At 38.2% G+C, this 27,642-nt stretch overlaps 1 pseudogene; it reads left to right on the forward strand.

Annotated features, from left to right (window-relative positions):
- Positions 1–15,270: 15,270 nt before the first annotated feature.
- LOC106023561 (von Willebrand factor D and EGF domain-containing protein-like) overlaps positions 15,271–27,642 on the forward strand; it is a 185,163-nt pseudogene continuing 172,791 nt past the window's right edge.

A 27,642-nucleotide genomic window follows, 5' to 3' on the forward strand; every position in this document is an offset into this window, starting at 1 on the left:
AGCAAAGAAGAGTAAAAATGTTACAAGAACTGAGAAAGAAAGGACAGGGTGTTGCTGGAAAGGAGCATGAATAATTAAGTTATCCTACATAAGCTTTGGAGAACACTGGAAATCCCAGGAGGAGGTAATTAAACCACCAGACCAGGGCTGGAGTGCAACTTGTAGCAGACTGAAATTTCTGGAAAAGAGATTCTTCAAAAAAATATCTCTTCCTGTTTGTGAGATGGCACCCTTCCTCCTGTCACTGGCCTCTTCATCAAGACAATTATAAGAACATTTAATTTAGTATAGATATCAGTAATGTTTATTTCTACAAGAAAGAATATCGGAATGCTGCAGGAAACTACCTGTATGTGCCATCCTAGGAGCGGCAAAATCTTGAAGCAGCTTCTCCCATAGCTGTTTTGTGCAGTCTGACTGCTTTCCCAGAGGGTGCAGAGCAAAGTAGTTGAAATAACACCACCATCTACTGGGCAGCTGTTTAATACAGTTATCAGAGAGGTTGTACAGACGAAAGCCAGCGTAACTCCCAGCCACTGCTTCTTTAGTACGTACTAGAACATGCTTGGTAAGCCCTCACCATGTAATTCTTCATTATTTTTATTATTAATGTTGACTGATGCTTTTCCAGGCTGCTTTCTATGTAATAGATAGATAGATACATAATAAAAAATGACTGCCTTGCGTGGCATGAATAGGGAAAAAGGGAATATTTTTCGTAACATTTCTGTGCACGGAGCAGCACCAGTACAGCAGCTGTGCCCTGTAAAAGATGTATTAATTTTATTCTCATCAGGATTGATATTATTTGCTCTTACAGATCTGTTGCTAGGTCACACACAGTTCCACATCAAGCAGAAACCTAGAAATAGCAACGTCCACTGACAAGTTGAGATGCACGACATGGCCAGATGTGGGAAACAGCATGTGATAAAGAAAGAGAATTTTTTCTTGCAGGAAATATAAATGCTGCAGAATTTCTTGCTGTTGGGTGTATTAGACTTATTGTAGCCTCCCTCCATGCTTATTTCTAATACGAATCATTTCCAGTAACAATGTATCTATGATACATAGATGGTACTCTGCAAAAACGAGCTGAAAAGCCACAAGTCAATCAACTTAGCTAAACACAGTTAAGGCACATCGTTTTCTGTGGCCTAAGGCACAAACAAGGATGATGTGGCTGGTATTGCATGGAGCATTTTTGCTGCCCTCCACTCTCCAAATGACCAGAGACTTGCTAACAATTGGATCAGTAGAGAATAGCTTTCAAAGGAGTAAGAAACAAGGCTAAACATGCATCCACTGATGTGGGGAGACAATCTGTTACTGTCCCTTAAATGAAGAAGAGGAACAGCCCTCCCATGAGACACTGCGGGATTTCCTTTTTCTGCAGAGAAAGACTTGCTGGAGCTATTCAAGACCTCTTCAACTCCATCATCCCTTTGAATTTTTATGAAGTTATAAAAACTATCAATGCCTCTAGCTATTTCAGACCCCTACAGGGTAAAACAAAAAAAGGATGAAGTCATTCAGCTTTGCATGCTCCTGCTGGGTGCTACTGAATTTTAAAATGCTTCAGGAAGAAATATCCAGAAGAGACGTCACCTGAGCTGCAAAGACTTGCCTGGAGACAGGACAGTGCCACACACAACATACTGCTGGGTGGGGATCGTGAGTTTGGATGAAGAACTTGGCCATTTTGTTACAGGGTATGTGAAGACTGGGGAAATGCTCATTAATGCAAGGCTGAGGATAAGTGCAAGGTTAGGCCAGGTCCTATAGCATTATGGGCATAGGTGTGGCTGCAGCATCCCTGCTGGGGCCTTGCCAGAGGACAGATCTGTAAAGATCTGTAAAGATCAGTGCAAGCACAGCTGAAAAGACTCACTCGTGATACTTAAGGTTGGTTTTTTTTTTGGTTTTTTTTTTTTTCTGGGTGGCTATTAGATTAGATCTGTTTAATGTTAATGTATATTTTTACAGCTGAATGGTGGTAAATCCCTAGCCTCGGAAATCAACTTTAAGCTAAAAAAAAAATAAAAAAAAAATCCTTCTTTCTAATGGATTCCTTCACTTATATTTACAAATTAATAGCATCAGATAGCCATGGTGCATTTTCTCTATCAGTAGCTGAAGCAACAGTAGAAACTGTGCATTAATTATAATTAAATATTATCAGTGTCTGTCATACTTGAATGAAGCCCTGCCAGGAGTTGATTGTCTATCTCATACAGAAAGAACTTGGAAGAAGATTTTTACACATTTTTAAAACTTGTTACCTATCCCCAAGCTATCCGCTGGTTTATTGTCCCTGAGACAGTACAGCTTCTAATACCATGCAGAGAATATATTCAGCAAGCTTGAATGAAATTTGTAAGTTCAGCAGAACCAAGTAGGAATTATTTTCAATAGGACAGCTGAGAGCTATCACATTACTTGGTATCATAATGTCAAATGAGAGATTATTGTATTGTTGCCAATGTTTATCAAATAATATAGGAAGAGTATATTTTCAGTTCACTTGTGAAATAACCATGTCTGAACACCTGGGATCATGTAAGTATTTTTGACCTGAGTGATATCAAGCTGTGATGACTGCATACTCTGCATGTGTAAGTAAAGGAAGGGTATTACTTCTGATGATACTGCTTCAAAGGACATCACATGGATGAAGGCGACACGATTTAATGCAGTATTACAATTGGATCATCTGAACTAGTTCTGTGTGCTTTGCAGTTGCTTTCCTGAAAATACAAAGTGACAGACTTTTTTTTTTTAATATTTTCCTTCAATGTTTTTTTGATCTGAAGTATGCTGTTTATTCTGAAGTGTCAATTTAGCCCTGCCATCCTGTGTACATCATCAAGGCAAGCTGCTTTAGCTAACCCAGGAAATATTCTTTACTGGGAATACAAACACTAATAAAGTTTTTAGTGCAATAAATTATTTTCTGCTTACTTCAGAAAAGACAACACAACCTATATTGTGAGTCTATTAGCAGCAACAACAAATCTTTCCTGGCTCTAGAGGAAGAATTAATTATTTACATGTTTCTCGTTAACTTTTTACCTACTGTTAACAATAGGTTTTTTAAAGAATTCCTTTCTGTCTGTGATCAAAGTTTTCAACAAACCCGTTTACAAGCAGCATACTTAGCAATTTTTAATTATTTGAAGTCTATCACAATGTGACATTTGTGATTTGCAAGCATTGCTGAAAAGCTGCTGGTGTTCCAGAAATTCCTGTTGAGTTTTTTTTAGTGGCCAATGCCTTTACTCACTGCTCTTGACATGCTGTTGGATCTTCTGCTACTGTATCAGATATCACATATATCTTGTCTTCACCTGACAAAATAATAGTAAATCTCATGAAAGACTTGAAGCTGTCTGTACACACATCCGTGGAGCTGACAGTCATGTATTTCTCTGGAATCATATCTCTGCTTTATCACATCCTCGTAGCACTGTTAGTGGGATTTGGGCAAGAGAACATGGATCCATACTGCTCTTTTAGTACAAGATCTCAAGCTCTTTCCAGCTATACCTGGACTCAGTTTTGACAAGGCAGTCTCAGAAAAAAAACTTGTTTTAAAATGGTCTTCATATTTCATCTGAAAAACTTACAGAATCTGGAAAATTTTCAAGAATTTTGACAAAAAACCTGCGAAATTTCACTGTCTTTAGTACCATTTGACTCACCTCAATTTTAAAATGCAGAGAAACCCAGAACATACCCAAAGGTATTTCCATTTTTTGTTTAATTTCTTGAACCACAGGGACTCTCATGTGTCTGCAGGCTTGTGAAACTGAACCCCCTACAAATCGATTCACCTTTCAAAAAAAATAATTATTTTTTCTTTTTTTTTTTTTTCTTAAATTAGAGAAGGGTAATATAATAGGAATTAGATTTTTAGATTTACTGAATCATGCTACAAAATGGGCTGTGCCTTCCCAAAATGGCTGCTGAATTTTCTTTATATCACTGATTTGCCTTATTCCTCATTTGTTCAACCCCAGCACCTAGTGCACAGCTCTTTAGGGCCAGGATCCTTAGTCAGGGGCAGTAATGTTTTCTGGGTTGTTTTTTTTTATCCAAAGGCTGAAAATACGGCTAATGCCAGCAGTTCCTACACCATGAAACAACCAATTTCTGCTCTTTGACCCACTCTAAACTTGAGAGATTTATTTGCAATGCAACAAGCCAGATTGTTGCTCATTTTGTGGAGCACTGGCCAGCACCAGCTGCTCCTGAGGAAAGTTCAGCAAACTTGATAATGAGCATTGGGGGAATAACAAAGTTTCTTCTTCAACTGAACAGTAGTTGGCTTATGTCTTAAATAATTTATGTCCATTATACACTCAAAAAATGCTGTAAAAGGTCTGTGTAAGCTCTTGGTTTTCATACAGGTATTTAGTCTGCATTTAAACACATATAGTAGATTCAGTGCTGGGTAATGCTATGGAATGTCACAGGTTTAAGATGTATCACCAAAGGAAATTACACTGAAACAATGTTGTGATTTAATCCCAGCCAGCAACTAAATACCATGCAGCCACTCCCTTGCTCCCCTACCCCTCCTGGTGAGACAGAGAGGAGGATTAGAAAAGGTAAAACATGCACGTTAAAATAACAGTTTCATAATTGAAATAATTAATAATAATAATAATAAATAATGAAAAAGAAAGAAATAAAACACAAGAGACCCAAGTGATCCACAATACAATTGCTCACCACCTGCTGATTAATTCCCAGCCCTCCCCCAAGCAGCAACCGGCAGCTCCCAGCCAACTCCTCCCCAGTTTCTATACTGAGCACGACATTCTGTGTTACGGAATACCCCTTTGGCTAGTTTGGGTCAAGTGTCCTGCCCCTGCTGCCTCCTGGCTTCTTGTGCCCCTCCTCACTGGCAGACCCTGAAAGACTGAAAAGTCCCTGATCAGAATAAGCATTACTTAGCAACAACTAAAAGCATTGGTGTGTTATCAACATTATCCTCATGCTAAACCCAAAACACAGCACTGTACCAGCTACTTGGAAGAAAATTAACTCTATCCTAGCCAGAAATAAGGCAAACAATTTTGAAAACAAACAAAATCTGATACTTGATGATGGATGACTTTGTTCTCTAGTCTTAGATCAATTGTTTAACAAAGCATTTGTTGCATTTGACTTTAAGCCAAGCAACAATGTAAGCTGGCATATTACTGAATAATTTTTAAAAATGGACAATTTCTAATACATTAGAGAGCCTAAAAAAGAGCAAAGAACATTTAGATAAAGTTATAAGATCAGGTACCTTGAAAACTTAGCCACTGGTATTTAGTCATAATATAGCCACTGATATTCAGTCAGTTCTACTATGTGCAAAACAAAATTAATCATAAGCAATATGTCTCTTAATGCTACTTACTGAGTTAACTCTTCCCTACAATGCCATTACCTGCAGTGATTACAGGTTCACAACATGGAAGTCAAAAGCAAATTCGGCAGGTGCAAATGCCTGCTTCTTTCTTTATAGCTGAAGAGGAAAAGCATCCTGTAACCTAGTGTATTTCAACTTGGACAGGAGTTTTACAAAGCTCTCTGCATAATGAGTAAAAAAGAAAAATAAAAATCTTTCATTGCTGCTGTGCAAACTTACTTAACTTCATCCAGTCTGTCCAGATGGGTAGGCAAAGGGTTTGGCACAAATTTTCTGAAAGTATATTGAATGTTGACAAGAGGCTTGTAGCCTATTATTTAGGCTAATTAATAGTATTAGAATAATTGTATATGGTAACAGAAAACAGAGGAGTGTTTTATTGTGGATAATGTACACAGAGCAAATCTGTCTTACTTTTATTGCAAGCATACTTCTGAAAAAATGCTTTGTGTTGCTCTGGCACTGAACTCAAACTGAAAGAGCCTGGCAAGCCCATCAGGCTGATTAGCCAGAGGATGAGAAGAAGAATTATTCAGGATGAAACAGCAACATCACCTTTTCTACACAGCTATTAGAAAAATAACTGCTTTAATGGGCTTTCAACCATTAAAAGGTAAAATTAGAGGCTGAATTAGAATATTCAATTAATAGGCAGTCAGCTGTGTAAAACCTATCATGTGACACTGATGCTCTAAAACCCAAACAGGTAAATGTAATTAAAGTCCCTAAGAAAGCAAAAATGTTTTTCTGGGGTTTATATAAATAGATATAATAATGCTTGTATGAGAATTGCTGTGATTGATAGACTAATTTAGAATACCTGCATTACACCAGTTTGTATCAAGTTAAAAAATGAAACTAGAAAATGAAATATTTCCTCTGCTGCATGTATATTGTTTTCAAAAACCTCAAGAAGCAGTGATTGCAGAATTGTTGGGTGCTTAACAGCAAATCTCAGGTTGCCAGCAAAACTGAAAATATAAAAAAGCAACAGTAGAAGGGAACAATGAGAATAACTGACTGTAGGCAAGATCTGAATTTTATAAATATCAGAAGCCAAGGGCTGCTCTACTGAAGGCGAAATGTCCCTTTAAAAAGCACCTAAGAGCAACTAATCCAAAGTAAAGGCAATAAAATGTCCATGCTTCTTGAAATGGATGACAACAGAAAAGTTGGGCCAACAGAAAAGAAGCATTAAAAAAATAGCCTGAGAAGTCTATTTATAGATTATGTATATAAAAGAGCATCCCATTACCTACTTCCCAGAAAGCTAAACAGGCTTGCAGAGTTATGATTCCAGTTTATGTGAAAAAAAAAAAACCCAAAAAACAACTCTGAACAAAATAAAACCTATTCTAGAACCTGAATTACCTCTAAAATGTTACTGGTCTGTAGCAATAAGTAGTATTCTATTAATTTTATATTACTAGGTTTTCAAAGGTTACTATTCCATGTGATCTTTTCACAAGGGATTAATTTATGAGACAACTGTTATTTAAAAGAGCTGAAATAATGTGTTTGAAGTGCTTCTGTTTTTATTTCACACCTGCTTTTTCCTCCATTGTTCTTCAGAAAAATTCAGTAATTACTTGATTTTTACCCATCTCAGAAGATGAAAACCTGAAATTTGCAAAATGTCTGGTTGAGAATACTGAATGGAGGAAGCCTTGTGCAAAATAAATTACTGGACTGGCTTTAAATTAGCCTGTAACTCCTGTGAGGTCTTTCTGAGCTCTGTTGGAAACTTGCTTTTTCCATGGGGTGATGTGTATAAATCCACTGAGAGAATGGAGTAAATATATCTGAGACAATCCGGTCGTATATTTCCAGCATTTCTCTAGTTTCAGTTATTTTTATGGTACGCTAAAGCCAGCAGGCACTTAGAGGGTTTATGACAATATTAGCAGTAAAAAAGCTGAGATTTTGAGGAAAGAGTTTCTCTAAGAGGTAGAGTGTCCTATCCATGGCTGGAAGCTTACAGTTTATGACAGCAGCTCTTGTTCCACTGTCCAAGGCACCACTAACCACCAACACATGATATTCCCACATACCTTTTCTAGTATAAATAAGTGATAATTATTGTTTAATACAGAAAGAAGCTCATGTGATCTATCACTACCCTTCTGTTCTTGAAATTTATGCAATCTGTATCCCTAGAGAAATAATTTTAGGGGGAAAAAAAAAATGAAAGAGAAACACAGGGAGCAGCAGGTCCCTGTGGATGAGAGTTGAGGTGCCATGGCTGATTTATAGGTCTGGAAAATATTTGCTACACCCACATTATACTTGTTCTGGGGATAAAGAGGGTTTAATTCACTAGTACTATCAATCTGTTACCTTTCAAGGCAGTAAATTCTTTAAATTCACTAAAAAAAGCAATTCAGCTTCATGGTGTTGTTGTTGTAATATATCATTTATCATTTATTGTATGTAAGTACCTATCGCACAAACATTTAAAATCATCAACAGAACTGTAAAGAGATGAAAGAAAAATGTTTCAGAATAAATCTCTGTCTGCTTCAAAGCTACCTACTCTGTGATAAGGTTATAGAGTGAAACATGTTACTGGTAACTTGAAATACAATTCTTATTTGATCCACTGCAAATGTTTTAACAAAACTGTTAAAACTCATTTCCTATTTATGCATGACACTGATGGCAGGAAGCAAAGGGGGAATTTTAAAATTAAAAAGAAAAAAAAAAGGGTTTTTTTTGTTTTTGTTTTTGTTTTTGCCTCGGTTTCCTTTACAGTGATGCGGTGAGGTTTCTCCAGGGAATTTATCAAAGACCCTAAAATTATATACTATGGGGAGCATTCTATGGAGCAATCTAACTGTCCTTATTAAGTCTGCAGGGATACCTGTCTCTTAAAACTGATCTTTAGAGTTAATCTGACAGTTATAAATGCTGCATTAATCTTAGATTAACCTATCATCTCTGAAAATAAATAATATTTGTAATATTTTTCTTTCTTGAATGAATGCAGAAAGGCAATTGAACAAAATTAAGGGGGTGATCTATGCTGTATCACTCACATTTGTCTGCCACTTATTTTAGTTCATTCACTAGTTAGCCATATTTTACATTTTGGTACCATTTATATCAGATTTTTGGTACAGCTATTAGGTTTTTTATTTACTTCTAGCATCCTTTGCTTGTTCAGCAATCAAAAAGCCTTGAAGAGGCAATATCTGCGTTGAAGAAGCTGAAGCAACTATCAGGTTCATTCGAGAGTGCCCTGCCTAGGCCATTTGCAGTAATACAGCTTTCTTTGACCACGATACCTGCTCACATAGACTCTCTTGCAAGATCAAATTGTAATAGACAAGAAGGAGAAGAAAATGAAAGAAGAAATGTCAGATACATGGATAGGCAGTTTTAATGCTGGTTGTACACTGTTTTTAATCCAAGCCAAATTCCCACCTTTTGTCATTAAACTTGATGGTTTTGCTTTGATTCTCATTATTACTCCTGACTGGAAGATCTGGGCAAGGACTGACACTGCACTGATTGCCCTTTACAATTTTTATTTCTTCCAAAAGTTCCAGAAAAATACTAAATGAATGATTCAAAGTAGGAGTAACACCTTTCCACTTCTTGCCCTTCCACCGCCAATACTCCTTTGAAATACCTTTTTGCTGTCATTTCAAAGGAAACCGTTTCCTAAATGGAAAGTTCACTCAATAAGAAAATTCAGTCTGCAGTGTTTCTTGGCAACAGTGATTTTCATATTAGTGTTATGTGTCCAAAATCAAGGCTATGATTTCTTACTCTTTCTTCTTACTATCCAGCCAAGATAAGCCAAGAATTAAGGAGAACAAGCAAAGAAGTTTTTCAGAAAAAGTCCATTTCCTTTTCCCTATCCTCTCCTGTTGGACTAATCCACCAATGTGAAAGTGTTTTGACACGTTCTGCTCCATTAGAGCATTTTGATACTTTCGTACTTATTAATATTAATTTTTGCAGTAGAACAGACAAAATGCAAGGCTTTTTTAACATCAAGTAATCCATTTTACCCAGGTTGTACAATAAATTATGTTCACAGAAGCTGAAGCAGTTTCTTGTGGAACACAGGGCCATGACTGATTCAGGCACCAAGGCACCTCACAAAAAATTAAAGGATCTAAGGACAAAAAAGGTTTCTAAAAAATTTCTCCTTCCTACTGATTTTGTGGAACATACACTTTTCTAAAAATTGATTCTGATGAGAAATCTCCAGGCAGGTCCAGTATACACTGTTTGCACATAGGTGTTATCTTTTTATTACTGTTTGCTAATTGTCACTCTCTTCACACAGAAAAGTAATTTTTGGGTTTGAGCTGCTGAGTAATGACAACCATTCTCTTAAACATGTTTTGGGGCACTCTGGAGAAGAAGTGAATTAGAGATGTGATTTATATTGACATCTCCACCATAGTTTGCTGTTTTCCAACAAAAAAAGGAACTTGTATGAATGCACACGTCAGTCATGACCATGCACCAGCACACATGAGTCTCACAGGGTGTCTGGCTCACGTATAGCTCACCTACCTTGGCAGAGGTTTCCACCTGAGAAAGGCATGGATGGTGCATGCTGCAAATTTAGTAAGGCAGGCTGCACACAGCCAAAGTTCAGATGGGCAGGGCAACACACATAGCAAAATAGTCAGGAGAGCAAAACAAACATTCATTCCCCTGCACACCCAGAGCTGTGGGTGCACCACATCAGGTCAGGGGTCATATCCAACTTTGAGCAATACCAAGGACAGTATAATTACAAGGAACTGATCTAATTTCACTAGTAGGTTCACTAAGGATGTCTCAGAGTGAAGCACTCATGCTCTGTATACCCTTAAAAACCCCTGGAGATAATGAATAGGTTTCTTCACTTAATCTCTGCTTGAGTTTGAATGCCCATTATCAGGCTCACTGGCTAATGAGAGCTGATACACTGAAAGCCATCAGAGTTCTCCCACAAGGGAATTAAAACCTGAAAAGTAAACACACAATGATTGGAGGTCCAAATCACTCTCCATTCTCCCAGAGCTGGGATGACTATGCTTTCATATAAGGAATGAGTCAGGATTAAAGGGAGAGCAGGGACAGGTGACACTGTATTAGACTCATAAGCTCTCAGTCAGTTCCTCATCCATCCCCAGGTAAAGCTCCACACACTCCAGATGGTCACTGACATAGACAGACACACCCCCTCCTTGTTTTCCCTGCCTGTCCTTCCTGAAGAGCATGTATCTTTCCATTCCATCACTCCAGTCACAGGAGCCATCCCACCATGTCTCCGTGGTGCCAAGAAGTTCATAGCCCTGCAGGCATGTGTATTTCTCATATTATTTTATGAAGAAACAGAAACGCTGTGTTCTGTACACTAGAACACAAAACAGAGGAAAAAAAACAAATCTACTAAGAGTGTGACCACTGTTTATTTCCTCAAACTAGGCATAAACTGAGATGAAGTTCTTCCCATTAAATGTCACTCAGCTGAGTAGTCTTGAAATGAGAGTTGTAAAATAGAATAGTTGTTTGGGCTAACAAGGTGTATGGATATAAACACACTTTGATTGTAGTGTTTTTGGGATGTCTCTAAAATATGTGGAGAGAGATGACTGAAAACAAATAAAAGCCAACAGCAGAGAGAAAGAATCCCAGGCCTGAACTCCTTATCAACCGTTTTAAGAAAATCCTTATGTGAGATGCCTGGGACTCAGCTAAAATCCATCATGCCAACCTTCCCACCTTCTCAGAATCTGAAGAAAGTATTGTTAGATGTGCACACAGCTACTCCATACCAGTAGAGAAGGGATTTCCCTGGGAGCACGGCACATATATTCCTTGTCACTGGACTTGGCAAATTATTTTTGATCAGAAAAAAACAAGGAAAAAAAGAAGAAAAAGCACAGAGAAGGGTTTTGGCACATATAAATGTGTAAAGTAAGACTCATAAAATTTTATACTATTTAATGAAGACATCTTTTCTCTCTGAAGGACTCTGTACTACTAGGAAAATATGTGTGCAGGCAGGGTCATGCTCTCTATGTCACCCATGAATAATAAATCTCTTCTCTATTTAGAAAGCCACTCCAAGGGACAACCTCATAGCAAGGGTATTCCTCAGAGAAAGCAGAAGGAAATAAACCCAAACTATCATTTTTAGGTCAGTTTCTAATGAGTGTGTCAGAGCTTAAAAGGATTGTACAACTTCTTGCTGGCTCAAGTGCAAAAGGAAAGAAGAGGAACAGGGTACACCTTTTTTCTTCCTGGGGACATAGAGGTAGATGGACACTTCCCCATTACCTTCGAAAGATACCTGAGTAATAGATTCATACCTCAAAACTTCCCTATATCCCAGGACTTCTGCATGAAACTCTTAAACCTCCTACACTGACTCAGAAGCCTGAGCATTTCATACTTGGAACAAAGTGTCAAAAAGTCAAGTCTTTGGAGGCCTTCAAGGTACTTGTATTTTCAACATCATGTTATCATACAGTCCCATCCTGAGGTTTGGTTCTGCATCTGAAGTAAAAAGCAAATATTGTTGTTCTTAATACGCTTATCACAGCCTTCCTCCTACATCTGCTCACTTCCCCCTGGGCTGCCCATTCCTCTCCACCCTGAGTCAGTACAGCTTCTCTAGCCCACCATCAGCATTGCAGCACCAATTTGCCAAGTAGGATATTTCAGGCAGACACTGTTTCTTATAAAGTGAAGAGCTCTGAATACCTAACATGCATATCCATCAGACAATTTTTGGCCAAGTCTGAAAAGCTGCTGCCAACTTCCAGCTGTTGCCTTTTGATTTATTTTGACCCACCATATCCATTCCTACCATTGAAGATTAATTTAATACAAGACAGACTGGTGTCAGGCCTTCAGTGTTGTGTTGTCTTTTTGTACAGTGGAGCTAATTGTTTAAAGTGTTCACTAGCCACACTTGACTACACCAAATTTTGGGTGAGTTTCAGGTTCTCCTTATACTGAGGTTAATGGTGTGAAAACTGTGAGAGCATTTTCCAGCATTTTTATGCAGGTTCTACATGGGTTTAGTTTTCCATGATTTTTTAGATTAATATTTGGAAGGAGAAGGCATTGTTCACTGTTTTTCTGACAATCAGTAAGGTCTTGCCTTAGGATGGGAGAATATCGGGAAATGGGGAATATTTGGACCTTGCTGTCTGACCTGGAGCTGTTTGTCCTCCCAATATGAAGGGAGCCATATCCAATCCAGTGAAATTCTTTGGCTGAGATGACAGGAAGCTTAATTTTACCTTTACCAACAGTAACCACCTTCAAAAGCTTTCCCTGATTACAACCTGCTTAGAGAGGCAACAGGTAAGGGGATAAGCAAATCTACAAAATTGTCCCTATTCTCCTGTTGTCGTAACCACCTTCCATTTTTTTTGTCTGGTTACTTACACTTTCAGTATCCAAAAGATCAACAAAGCTGGATTGTTTGTGGAAAGTTCTCTTGCTGTGTTATGTATTGGCTTTGGTTGCCAATATTTGGTAAGGATAAATCTCAAGCCACAGCAGATTCCATTCTTATGTATGTTAAACATTAAAGCTATGCCTTTTAGGCTGAAACTTAAGAGTCAAAGAAGACTAGGCCCTATCAGTATGTAGATACTGCTACAAATAAATTCAAGCATTAACTGAGAAAGCCATGTAAAGGTAGAAATTGTGTCCTGTTTAAAATGAACTGGAATTTTGTCATTTGTCATACATTTGTACTCAAGAAATGGATGGAGATCTCTTAGGAAAAAAAAACAATCAGAAATACTGGGCTTGGAGTCTTAATGATTTTGAAAGAATATAATCTAAACATCAGTAAAATCAATGGAAAGATTCCCAGAGACTCTCAAAGGGCTACAAGTCAGGCCTGTGAAACAGCTAATCTAATGAGACTACTAAAAGAAGTGATTTTACAACACTGAAACTCAAAATCAAAATCAAGAAAAAAGTTTTAGAAATTTCTTCTTAAATAACTTACATGTCCCTCAAAGAACCCAGTGGTATAACTCCTCAAGGGATATAGTTATGCCAAATGAACAACATTTGAAACTCCTTGTCTGTACTGCGAAATATTTTTAATGGCTTTGTTTATGGCTTTGAGATTAAATATTCCTCACAGTGATTTGCATGGAATGTTTACAGCCTTGTGTATTACACTGTTATCAGATAATTCACAATATCCTCACTTAAACAAGCAAACACAAAATAAACTTGACAAGTCAAAGAAAATAAGTGCTGGCAGCTATGGAAAACACTGAACAACCAGTGAGGATATAATAATTTCCAAATAAAATTCCATGAATATCAGACTATAGCATATAATGTAATAGCTAATTCTTCATATTGTGCATTAAGATGGCAATATGCATTGTCAGACAATAAACAATGTTCACATTTACTAGAAGTAGCAAAAGGACCCACGTGGTAGCAACAGTTCATTTCCCAGTGAGACTAAACATCAGAAAAATGTGATGGAGCAACTTGAGTGATCCAATTCTTTCACTGCTGCTACCTTCTATTTTCTACTTATATTACTGTTGCTGGTGCGCCAACCTTCTGAAACATACATCTCATTTTCAGGGTGGGCTGGCAGAGCAAATGCTGCTGCACTTTATTCCAGTAGCTAAGGACTGTTCTCTGAAACACCAGACAGCAACCCAAGATACAAACCTTCAGGTGCTGTTTGTGCTGTACAGGCTACTTCTGTATCAATTTTGCATGAGTGTAACCTCCAGGAATTTGATGCAAAAAAACAATTTGCAAACATATTTTATCATTTTTTTAAACCCCTCTCATGTAAACATGTCAGATATGGCTGCAATATTTTGAAGCATCGTGGTTTAAACCAAGTCCCCCAACTCCCGGAGAGTTAGGAAGGAGAATCCAAGGAATGTAGCCCTCACGGATTGAGATAAGAACGGTTTAATAGCTAAGGCACAACACAATAATAATGATACAGCCCATAACAAGCGAAAAGAATACAACACCCCACAAGCCACCGATCCATAACTCACTCCACCCTGCCCGGCCGAGCACCGCGTGCTCCCTCCTCCATTTTCCTCCAGAGCTCCACCCCTCCAGCTCTCTCTCTCCCAGTATGCATCCTGGGCATCACATGCTATGGTATGGAATACCTCATTGGTCAGCCTGTGTCAGGTGTTCTGTCTCTCCTTCCTCCCGGACTCCCCTCCTCCACCTGGCTGGAGCACGTGCTCAGAAAAGGCCCTGAACAAAAACACCCTCAAAACATGCTCACCACCAAGTAACCGCCCCCAGCCCAGAAGTCAAAACACAGAACTGCACCAGCCACAAGAAGGAGAAAAAGTGACTGCCACTGCTCAACCCATGACATGAAGTGACTGCTTTAAAATCCCCCTGAGCAGGCACACCTGGTTTAGCAGCCTAATTTCTATCAGACCTTTTCCAACTACCTACACTGAGGGTACATGATGTCCTCATCCTCTGCATGTGCACACCTGTGTGTTACTGGTGTGTAAATCAGAGCAGCTGCAGCCAGAGCAGCTGCAAAGACACATGCTCTCTGCTGATCTGCCTGGGGGATGGGGGACTTGGGGTGAGGGGGGGATAGGGGAGGGACGGCGGAAGAATGTGGTTTGTGTATAGCTGGAGGACTTCAGTCTTGGAATTGTGGTATTAACGACACATTAAACCCCCTTCAAGAAAGTGGATTGAAAAGAATGAAAGAAGGAAGGGGGAAAAAAAAATAAAAAAAAAAAAATGAAGAGGCAGGCAGGCTGATGGCTTTTCCTGCAGAGTTTAGTACTTCAAAAGTTAACTTCTAAGCAACATCAGATGCATAGATAAAACCTATCCTGGACACTATGCAGCAACCCTTTCCTTCCCATCAGCATCTCCAACTTGTTTCTTACCTCTGTTGGATTTCTTTGTTGGCCATTAGCACTGAGTCAGCTCCATTAGGTAAGGTTTTTGTACTTTTTAATTATTTGATAGTTATTTGGGGGATAGAGTTCATGTGTATTTTAAACTGAGATGATCTTGTTTACATTAACTTCTGAATGCGGGTTAGAGGGATAGAGGGCTATTATTAGAAAGAGTCTGCAATATAGAATGGAAGTAATGTTGAAATAAACAGCTAGGGTAATGAAGAAGGTCACAGTGATAACCAAGCATGCTTACAGCACACAGTGATTATTGTCCATTAGTGGATTTTTTCCTTGTTTTTTAATAAAGTACTCATAACATTTTCCCAAAAATGGGATATACAAAATGAAGCATAAAAGCAGAAAAAAAAATAAGTATCTATTCCTCTAAGGAAAGAAGTATATGCATGGTGTATCACAGCAATATTATAGATTAGTTAATTACACATATAATAATACACAGCTATACAGTCTCTGGCAATAAAAAGTTCATGAATAATTTTTCTACTACTGTACACATTATATGTAAGGCTTATTTCAGTCTAGCATAGAGTTGGAAGAGGACATAGATTTTACATATGTGGCTTGTTTATACAGCTTTATTAATCTACTTCAGGAATACATTGAAAATCATTAGTAAACTAGTAAAATAATAGACAGTCAACTAGTAAAACCAGGCTTAGTAAAAACAAAAAAGCAAGCATGAGAAAAGCGATGGGACCAGAGAATAGTGTTGTGAGTGATTATGGATACATCTCTGGCAAACTCTGTGGAGGCACTCCCCCTTTAACGGCAATACATTGCAATATTTTACAAAATTTAATTTCAGTGGAGTTTCTTAGAGTCTTAAAAGTGGTTGTCAGCCAGCACTTGTTAGCTCTATGAAGATAAAACAATTTAAAGCGCTCTTCGCTTCAATATCAAAGGGTCACCTAGGAAGTTTTGCAGAGCTAAACACAAAGCAAATGACCTGTCGCCTTTATCCTCAAACAATACCTTTAATTTCCGAAACCTTTTGCAGGGTTGTCAGTTTTAGGGAGTGTAGCCGGTACTTATCTGATAGAACAAGCTTTTCATCAAGGGGAAATGACCTTTTAACTCCTAGTAACTAAGTAACTGTATTTTCCACGGTTTTTTTGCTCCTGAATGTACTATGCATAGATATTAAGATGGGAACACAAAACAAGAATTAAGAAATAGCTTGCGGTCTCTTAGGTGACACAAAAGGATTCATAAAGCTGGGGTTTTGTGTGGGTTTTTTTTTGTTTTTTTTTTTGATAATGTGAACTTGAAGTAACTGAAACTGCTCAAATAAAGTTTATATTCTGACAGATTGTGTTGTGACATTATAAAGTTATGAACAGAGCCATATGCTGTTTACTTTTGTACTCTTAACAAACCTACTAATCCCATAAGAATTTAACCATGAATAAGGAACGTCTGACCAAACAGCTTTTTGCAGATGCCTTGTTAAGAAGAAGAGAAAATCCTTTAAAGAACAAGGAAGAACTTTATAATCTTCTGCAGTCTTATTTTAGGGAACGAAGCTCCCAATGACAGAGGGTATTCTCATTATTTGGGGGTTTTACATTATTTCCTGTGTCTGAGAAACATGAAAGTGTTACCAGTAATGTCTGTGCTGTCTTGTAGAAGATAAAGCATCAGGGACAAAAACAACTCAGTGAATCATAGATGTGTGAGGGCTGAAACAACACAGAGCTTGTCAGACTTTTCTCAGAAGAATTTCTGTAAACGAGTCAATCAAAAGAAAAAGACAATAGATTTTTTACAGAGGCATTTTAGACAAAAGTATTTATCTTAAAAAAGATAGTTGCTTGAAACATCATCTTCAAGATGAAACTGCTCCCCATCTCCTCTGGATCCTTTTCACTGCATACAATTGAAAAAGGTTTTCAATGGGATATGAGCTTCCTGCAAAGGCACCAGCCTCCTTTAGAGCTCATGAAACACACTGGAGCTTCACTGCAAGGTGTTGCAAAATGAGATATAATTAGTTGTTTGCACATTCACTCCACTAGATTTTCCTCAAATCTGAAACACATAAGAAAAAATTTAAGCATATCCTGAGGTGGAGAAGGTGGTGTGAGAGAAGACTAGGTGCCTACAGCCAGCAGGAAAAGACAGCTTATTCTCAAACAATCCAAATGGTCTACTTTTATTAAAAAAAAAAGTAAATGAGAACAGTCTAGCATGGCAAAAATTATTCAATGTATCTTGCAATTTTATAAGATCTCAGTCACAGCTTCTGCTGAAAATCTGAATGCTTTAGAATGTTCATGCCTTAAGCAAAACTCTCCTGAGCTGAGAAAACATTTCCTCATGAGTATTTCAAAAAGAGTAATTGAGGACCTTTCCCACTTCCCTGCTTCATGTATCTACAACTGACAGCAAGTCCTCCCTTGGTCAGACTTCAGGCATGACACTCATGTCCCCAGGAACCTCCTGGCACCCCAGGACTCCTGTCACCCTCTGGATCCCCAAGCACAGGAAGTGTGCAAACACCCATACAGAGAAGCCCCAGGGCATCTGATTTGGAAACAGCTTGCAGGGATCAGGCGCTTGGGTTGGGTCACAGAGATGCCTGTGTCTTTAGAAATCACACTGGGTTTGTATTGGCTCCACATCTTTGTTCTGTAGAAAGCACAACAGGTGTTTATAGCACTGTGCAAACAAAGAATACCATGCTGAATGCTTTCCTACAGAAGTAAAACCAATACTCTGGCTATGGCAAGTAAGCAGGAACAGCTCCCAAAGGGAGAGGCACAACTGTTACATGTTTCTCTCCTAATACTGTCTTTAATTATCAAAAGCTGTTTACAGGTTAATATTTTATTTCCCTCTTATTTACATTTTTGTCAAAATTAAGTAACTCCATTGGCCTCATTGTCTGGAATTAAACCAGTTTGTACTGTTTGAATAACAAGTGAAGTCTGATTTCATCTGATTTTGTGCTGTCAAAGCAAAGCTAATAGCAGGGTTGTGCAATTATTTCTGTTTTCTGATAAGTTTTTTGTTCCACTCCTTTTTAACTTAGACAACAGGGTTATGAATTGCAGGGATAGTTCTTTCATAACGAAGGCAGAGGTGGGCAGCTGTTGCAGCCTGCAGGTGAGAGAACTGGGTATGTTTGTGACTTTCCTGAGCAGTATCAGTATGTCAGTACTGGATTTTTGGACTTTGAAAACAAGAATTAATTTTATTAGAAGATTTAAAGGCAAATGCTAAGAAGCATTTCCCTAATAAATTTCAAAGTTATACAGCTTACAAAACATGTTTGGTGTGAGAATACCCTCTTTCTACTGCACCTCTCAAGGATCTGCCTATTTCCAATTGACCTGCCCAGTGTATACACTGTTGTCCTTTTTAAACTCCTTAACAGCTATATATTACTCTGTGCTGTACTAAAATTGAGGATCCTTTTCTTAGACACTGTTCATAACAGTATATAAAGGACATTCATGGCCAAAATATTTGCTTTAAAGGTCCAGTTCTTCAAAGTTATTTTGTCTCCAAAAGCCAAATCTGAAGAAGTACTATATACAAGTAACCTCCTTTGCAATCGATAGGAGCTGCAAGCAGTCAACACAAATCAGTATTTGCTCCTAAACTGACAAGACAGATTACTGCAGAGAGGAAGCATCATCATTCTGTTTTACTGATGGGATGGAGACGTGAAGTGGCTTAAGGTCACGCAGAAAATGTTTTGATGGAGTTGAGATCTGTACCAAGACCTCATGGCTCACAATCCAGACCCAGTAACTATAGTAGAACTCATAACTGGAACAAAAGCCAATATAGTAAATAGGAGTGTAATAAAAATGCTGAATCTTTCTTCATCTTTCCTGTAAACTCTGAAGTCAAACAACTACACACACAGATTCAAGTGGACACAAGGTATTGCTGGTGGGATTTAGACTACTTGTATTTTAGAAGAGCAGTACTTGAAATCTCACACTTTGGTTTCAATCAGGTAAGGATCCATACACTTCCAAAATGTTACACCTTCTTTATCATAAAACTATAGGTGAAGAGAAGAAGGAAAAGTCTATCACTAACTTCACTAGGGACAGAATTTCGTTTCTGTTTGCTCCTTCTTCCTAGACCACTTCTATAGCCTAATAAAATGTTTCTGGCTTTGGAAATGACTATTTCATGACAATATATTCCCCCCCCCCCTTTTTTTTATTTGTGACATAGGCTTGCTGCTTCAAAAGGCTGAGAATATTGTGAGAAGTACCATTTTGTTAAGTTTTTAATGATTTATACTGTACCTCTTTGAAAAGTTGGGAAAATTTCTCAAGGCAGCCAGATTATTGGTTTGTCTGATTTTATCTACAAATCTGTTTCCTTGGACAGTTGCAGATTTGTTCTAACTTTTTGGCTACTTTCTTCCTGAATGAGGCAATTTTCTTGTCACCTCACAGATGGAGGTTTAGTGTTGTACATTGCTGATGCATTGCTGATGCCCAATCCGCTACAAGAATGGATATTGTCTTTAATGCTTGGTTGGGAGGATATACTGCTCATTTCATGATATCTAAGTTTTCTTCAAAGTAATGTATTTTACCTTCAGTTATGATGCTTATTAATTTCATTGTAGCATCTACACTATGTGTTTTGCCCTCAGTAGAAGAGCTGTTGGGGCAAGACCAGAGGAGGGCCACGAGGATGATCAAGGGGCTGGAGCACCTCCCATATGAAGACCGGCTGAGAAAATTGGTGCTGTTCAGCCTGGAGAAGAGAAGGCTTCGTGGGACTGTAGTGATAGGACAAGGGGTAACGGACTTAAACTTCAACAGGGGAAGTTTAGACTGGATATAAGGAGGAAGTTCTTTACGTGAGGGTGGTGAGGCAGTGGAACGGGCTGCCCAAAAATGTGAATGCTCCATCCCTGGCAGTGTGCAAGGCCAGGTTAGACAGAGCCTTGGGGTTTGTCTAGGGCAAGGTATCTCTGCCCATGGGTTATCTTAAGGTCCTTTCAAGCCCAAACCATTCTATGATTTTATGATTCTATAAATCTGAAAAAAAAAGTATTAGTTTGAAGAATACTTTTTCATATGAATTTGAAACACCAGTAAACCCATGTGTTAGCGCATGCAGTCAGTTGTTTGTACAGCTTTTCTGAAAAGAGTTTGGTGTGTTAAGCTCTTAGGAGATTTACTTAATGAATATATGTACTCATTTGCTTCTTTCTGACACATATGATTTTGATTATTCTGACATCTATTACTTTGATTGCCGTGTTCACACTGCATGACATCCACAGGGAGCCACAAGGGAATAGTCTACATATTGAAAGAAAAAAATTGATTGCCTAATACAGTTGAAGGATTGTAGTAGTATGCTATGCTCATTTTGCTGGTTTTATATTAATTCATCGATTGAGAGCAAGTTTATTTTATTCCCTTATTTTGTTCACAAAGCAGCTTCCACGAGCTAGATAGCAATTTATCTGCATACCGCAATAATGTACTGCCTCTCCTGTGGTAGCTGGAGCATTTTACAACTCAACTGTCCCTTGACAGCTTTGTGTGTTGACAATTTCAGTAAATGATCTCTCATGAAGTATCTTGATAATGCCTCATCAGTTCAGTAGTTCTTTCACTTTCCATAAACTGGTGGATACCCCAACTTTTCCTCCTCCTTATGCTACTAACAGGTGTTCCCCATCTCAGACTCACAGTCTTACTTGCTCTTATTTTTTTTAAATGGCTGATTATTTAATTTGTCTCAGAAAGAAAAAGCCTATGGAAAAAATCTGGATGATACAGAGACAAAAGGATTCTCAGAATTTCCTAAATTAATAGCTCTATAGTTAATGTAATTATAAATATGGAAAATGACTTGGGATCTTATCTAGATAATTCCTTCACAGGAAGCAGCCTGTCTTGTATCATCTCCTTCTTGTTTCTCATCTCCGTCTAAAGTTGTCTTTTGCTGATGTTTGAATATCATGCAAATTTTTTGTCTCATTGATTTTCCCCAGACCTTTATGAAACACGGAGGGAAGTAAAACTCAGTCACTAGTGTATTTAATAGCTATGTTGGTGTTTTGTTATTCATAACTGAATAAATTCTTTAGAATTAGCATTATTAAACCTCACTGCATTAGTCATATGTAATCTGTTGGTTGGTCCAGCTGCCAGAACATGCAGATTCACAAACACCTTTCAGAGATTATTTTTAAAACTTTTCTTTTTCCCTTTTCTCCAATTATTTACTTTCTAATCAACTATGAGTATGCTATAAAATTAGTTGACTGTGACTCAGCCTCCCTCAATAAGACAGCATAGATACTTTGATTCACTCAGGCTACGTTATCATCAGCTCTGTTCGTTTCTTAATGGGCTGGAGAAAATAAAGTATAAAAATTCCCAGAGCCAGTTGTTCTGTTCTTTTATTAGATGTTAAGATTAGAGCTAGCAAAAAAGACATAAACAGGGTGAAATCTAATTAGTTCCTTGTTTCTCTTTTGCAAGAAATACAAGGTGAATGAAAAGGAGGCTATTTCCTACCCCAGTGTACTTGCAACTCATTCTTTAAGTGCTAAAGTATGTGAACATTTCATTTTCTGAATATGTATAAAGCAGAATAAAAATAAAGGTAAAAGAAATCTGTCCTACTCCTTGAGCTAGCCCATAATCACCCCAGAAGTTGTTTATTTCTCCAACAAAGTCTTATATGTGCCGGTGGGACTCAGCCACCCACACCCCATAATATTCCTGAAGTATCTGGGCTTCTTGTCTCCTACAATGTCCTTTAAAAGTCTCACTCATAATTGTTGAATATAGAAATCATCCAGTTTCAAGCAATTTTCAGTCCTTTGCCTGGACTACTTATACCATTAGATCCTGTAAAAGAAATCCTTAGTAAACCACTGTGAACAGTTACACTGGGAATGCTGGAGTAGCTCATAGCCTTCCCAGTCTGGAGCAAAGATGCATTTTGTTAATTCTCCAGTCCATGAATAGGGGTACCTGTGCAGGAGCATGACCTGTCCTACCTGGTGTTTCAGCACCTGCTTGAAACAGCAACAGGCAGGACTCACTTGTGCCTGTCCAGCGCTTACCTCCTAGCACAGCACCACTGTGATCCTGCCCACTGCAACACACCTCATAGGAGTGAACATTTGGTATATCCTTAAGTTATCATAGTCAAAGACAAGTGCCACATGGGAGCACTCATGCTCAGATGTGGAGGGCTGAAGTCTGACTTAATACCTGTCCCTAGAGCATGCTTTTGTGAGGACATTAGTCTTAAAGATACTAATGTACTTCAGGATAGCTGGATTTGAGCTGTAAACTATGATCCCAGCACAAGCTACACATCTCCCAAAGGAATTTTATAACTGTTTTCTCCTCTTGACATGACTGCTGCCTTGCAATACAAATAACTCCGACATAAATCATAAATCTGCTACCAACCCCTTTTGCTTTGCTTATTCTTTTTCATATTTTCTCAACTGATATCTTAGTCATAAAAATCATCCACAGTTTTTCCTGCTGCTTCATAATGTCTGTTATCCACTAACGTTTCTTGTTCTTTTTGCCATTACCTATGGTTTGCACGGGAGTATAGACACTTTCTCTCATTAATACACTCCTGATAATACTATCCGTCTGCTGTTTCAAAGCATTTTCATCTTCTCTCTTAGGTCTGAGCTTGCAGATTGCCTCCTGAGAATACCAAGCATCCTCATTAAGTGCCAGCAGGATGCAAGGGGACATGGTGAGCTTGCCTTGTCAGCCTTGTGCAGCAACCAATGAGCCCTGTCACAGAAGTATTCTCATGGCCAAAAAACTGTGCTGGAAGGAACTTCTTTACCACTCAGAAAGGCTGGTGGCAGAGACGCTAAATAGTACTTGTATGTACAATGATTAGCTGGAAAACAAGCTGCCGCTGAAAGCCGGTTTTTTGCAGTGGTATTGGATTTTGTTTTTTTAAGACCTCTAATGCAGACAACTTTATTCTGGCTTCTTTAAATCAGGTTTGCTGAGAAATCCTTTGAGAGTGGAGTACAGGCTTTCTGAAAGACCCTTTTGTAAGGTTCTCAGATTTAAAACCTTACAGCTGGTCAGCACATGGGGATAAGGTATGCCTTTGGCAACCTTAACATACATTAGTACTGACGTTGCTTTCAATGGGGCTAAATTGATTATAATGCTAAAGCATTACAATCCTGTAAAAGGTAGCACAGATGGCCATATGTATGCATAAGCATAGGAAACATCATTTTGGCCTCCACTGTTATCACTGGTTCATGTAATCATCAGTAAAATTAGTGCTGCAGAAATGCTGCAAGAAAAAATATGTTTGTCACAAAAAATACACCACGCAAATCCATCCATTAAGCAGGATTTTTGCCTTTGAACTCCATCAGGGGCTCACTGCTGTTATAGCCCAACTCTGTGCTGTGTTTATTTGCATAACAGTTTAAAGACTATACAACTTCCCAAAAATAACCTACTTCAGGTTGAGTAACTGCTGTTGATCCACACAGGAAGCTTTTTTTTCCTGTCTGATTGCTTTAACAATTGAAAACAATTAAAAATTTACTTTCCCACTGAGACAGAACCAGGAAAACCCCAAAGTACTAAAAGATAGCCTGATATTTTGTTAATTACTTCTGACAGGAAAGATGTTGTGTTTTCGGATAGAGGAGCTTGATCAATCTCTTCTATCACAGACAAATGCCCTCAGAACTAGTCTATCGATTATGGTGGAGAGAATATCTTTAGATCTCTTCTTTGAACTGTTTCACTTTCTATTAGTAATTAAGTACATCTTGGAGTAAGTGTTCCAGTGTCAGTCTCCCATGTGTTCATCTACTGTACAGGTGTAAATAGCAGTGGCAGACAGCAGGTTCATTCATTCTGTGGCATAATGTATATTCACTATTTATAAAAAAAAACAAACAACAAAGCAATTCCAGTGTAGAGTTAGACAGGTAGGTAGACTGATCATTCAATTGGTCAATACATGGGGTTTTTTTGTTCAAAACCATATGCCAAGTGCATGAGCCTCCAGATGCCTCCCTTCCTAAGGTGAAACCTGCACCAAAAAAAGTACAGGTCTTCTCCAAACTTGTATGTTTCCATTAAAAAAAAATCATTAACAGCATTTAAAATAATAAACACTTTAAATTCTTGAACAGTTCTAACTCAAGCATATATTTTTTAGAAGAATGAGCAGGCTAAATAAAAGGGGCAGTAAATTTTGATATTAGTAATTACACTTGCTTGGAGTCCTTAACAGTGCAGAAAGGAGTGATTTATGTTCGTTTGTGCTTAGGAAGCAATGTTCTAACACACTGATTTTCAACCTTATTTTTAATCAAAGGTCCTTTCATTAAAAATAAAGCCACTGAATAACCTGCATCCCTATTGTTTTATGCTTAAGAGAAGGCATATTTTGCATTAAAAAAAAAAAAACAAGATGAAGTGAACTTTACAAAAATTGTAATTTTACTGAAGAGAAAGAAGTCCTTAATTTGAGAGGCTTCGATGAGGGCCTTGGAGCCTGGGACAGCAGACACCCACTGGCACAGAGCAGAAATCTAAACAGATATATTTGCATAAATTCTGCATGAAGGCCTGGGGGCAGTTGCATTATTTGTTACATGAACTGAAATTTGGCATCTTAAGACACTTCATAGCTTAAATAGTATTTCAGCCTATAAGATATTTACATATTATTTACATATTAGATTTTTAGGCTGAGAAAGTTGGAGCTGTTCAGCCTGGAGAAGAGAAGGCTGCATGGAGACCTCATAGCAGGCTTCCAGTATCTGGAGGGGGCCTACAGGGATGCTGAGAGGGACTATTCATTAGGGACTGTAGTGACAGAACAAGGGGTAATGGGTTAAAACTGAAACATGCTCCATCCATTGCAGTGTTCAAGGCCAGGTTAGACACAGCCTTGGGTGACATGGTTTAGTGTGAGGTGTCCCTGCCCATGGCAGGGGGGTTGGAACTAGATGATCTTAAGGTCCTTTCCACCCTATTATATTATTCCATTATTCTATGATTCTATATACCTGGGAACACCCATTCTCTAATATCAGAGGTTTTGAACAAGGGGCTCATGAGACATTTCTCCCCCACACACACATTCAATTGCAGGCAGCTGGAGATGAGAAAAGCTGCTCTGGGTCCTGCTCCATAACAATATCTAATAACTTCTTCACAACCATAAGCTTATTCCTGTTATTTAAAGCCACCTTCATTTCCTAAAATGTTGTCTAGCACTAAAGTGCACTATTAAACTGCTGCCATGTTTTTCCATTGTGATAAAAATTATTGTTCTATATGGTTTGATTTTAAGAGTGCACTCTGGCATCCATTTGGGGAAAAGGCACTATATAAAAGCAAAATCAATACAAAGAACAGTTATATTTCCTGAGCTTTTTCATTAGCTAGAAAATATGTACAATCAAGAAGGGAGGGGATAACAATGTCAGTTTTTCATAGACTGAAGTAGGACAAGACAGCGCATACAAGAATATGCATGAATGTGCACTGGCAGAAGTGTTAGCCATGCAGCTTTTCTGGGTGCAGGCAGATTTCTGCTCTCACTATATTCAAACACTCCTGGAACACACTGGCCTCTCCTGTGGCAGGCAACAAGCCACTGAAAAAATACAGAAATATGTGTATTTTGGTGAATGAGGTTCCTTGACTTGTTCTCAGTTTTTGTAAAAGTCAAACTGACCATTGGTTGTATGTTCACAGGGAAATGTTGCATTTGGTCAGCATTAAGTATGAACAGAAGAGCAATGAAAAAAAATTCTTCCTGAATCCCCACTGAACTCCACCCATGCTTTGTTCTTTTCTCCCAGAACACACCAATATATTCTTTCTATCTGAGCAGGCTGTCCTTTCAGTGATCCCTGGATAAGCTTCTCATCACCACATGCAATATTTATTCTAAGACTTGCAAATAGAGCTGGAGCAAATTCAGAAAAAAATGTAACCTATATTTCTACAATTAAAAAACTTGAAGATATTGCAGTGAATTTTTACCAAAACCAAATCACTCCTGCTTTGTTTAAGCCCAGCTGAAAAATTAAAATTCATACTGCTGTATTAGCTAGTATTCTAACACAGGTTACTAAACCATTAGGGAAAGCATCTTATTTTAGCCTGGAGTAAAATTTCACATTACAGTGTCTTTTCGCTATCAGCATGCAATTATGTGAGCAAGAAATTGCACACAAGCCTTTTTTTCTTTCTAAATGGGCCTTCTATAATGGCATTTTCATTAGTTGGAAATACCTGTTGTCTGTAGAAAAATAATTTGTCTTGTTTTTTGAAAAATAAATTATTCTCTCTAAAAGATTAGGTGAAAAACACTATAATTTTATAAGCATTCCAGATTAAATACAAAGTACTTTTTATTTCTTGTGGCCCCTAGTGATGTATTTTGTGAGAGTTCGAGAGTGAACTCAACAAGTTGTTTCTGAAACACAGATAAGGCATCTGGAAGATTTTATCAGTGTGATTCTGCCACTAGCCCATAATTCAGGGAACTGGGAAATAAAGGCCCAGAAAACTTATCAGCATGTGACTGATCATTTGAAACCAAAGTGAAGCTGTGAAGGAACATGTCATCTGGCAGTAACAGCACCAAACAGCAGAAGAGGATTTGTAGGACAGCCACTGCATAAAATTAGTCTCTTGAAATTAAGATACGACTTACACTATGTGATTACCATCAAGAAGCTTTACATGTGTCTTCCCATATTTTCCTTTTTGCCTTACACTCTGGTTTGATATTCACAGAAACTCCCATGCTGTTACGGCTTCTCTTAGGGCTCTCAGTGAAGTAAGATAGTGAAGCAAACCAGAACTAGGTTGCAAAACTAGGGAAAAAGTAGCTATCAAGTGGAATTTCATTTTTATTATCATAGATACCTGGCATACAGATCAAAACTTATTCCAAACCCATTTCATAACGGTGCATCAGAAAGATGTCACTTTCTCTGCCTGCATGACCATTATATAATACGACTGCAAGGCGTAGCTTGTTGAACAGGTAATTTCATGAGAGAGTGCTCCTTGCTGTGCATACACTGCTGCATTACAGGAAAGGTTTGGATTAAAAAGAACAAGCCTCCAGCTGGCTCTACCCTGCTTCTGCAATTGTATGGTATGTCTCACACAAATAAGAGACATTTGCCCACCCAATGCATTCCTCTTGAGTTAATAATTGTAAGATGAGCTATAGCAAGATGTTTTGATGCTGCTGCACCATCTATCGCTGTCCCAGGACTCTGCTTTTCCCCGATCCTGT

Source organism: Melopsittacus undulatus, chromosome 4 (genome assembly GCF_012275295.1).
Source record: "Melopsittacus undulatus isolate bMelUnd1 chromosome 4, bMelUnd1.mat.Z, whole genome shotgun sequence".
Taxonomy (NCBI): domain Eukaryota; kingdom Metazoa; phylum Chordata; class Aves; order Psittaciformes; family Psittaculidae; genus Melopsittacus; species Melopsittacus undulatus.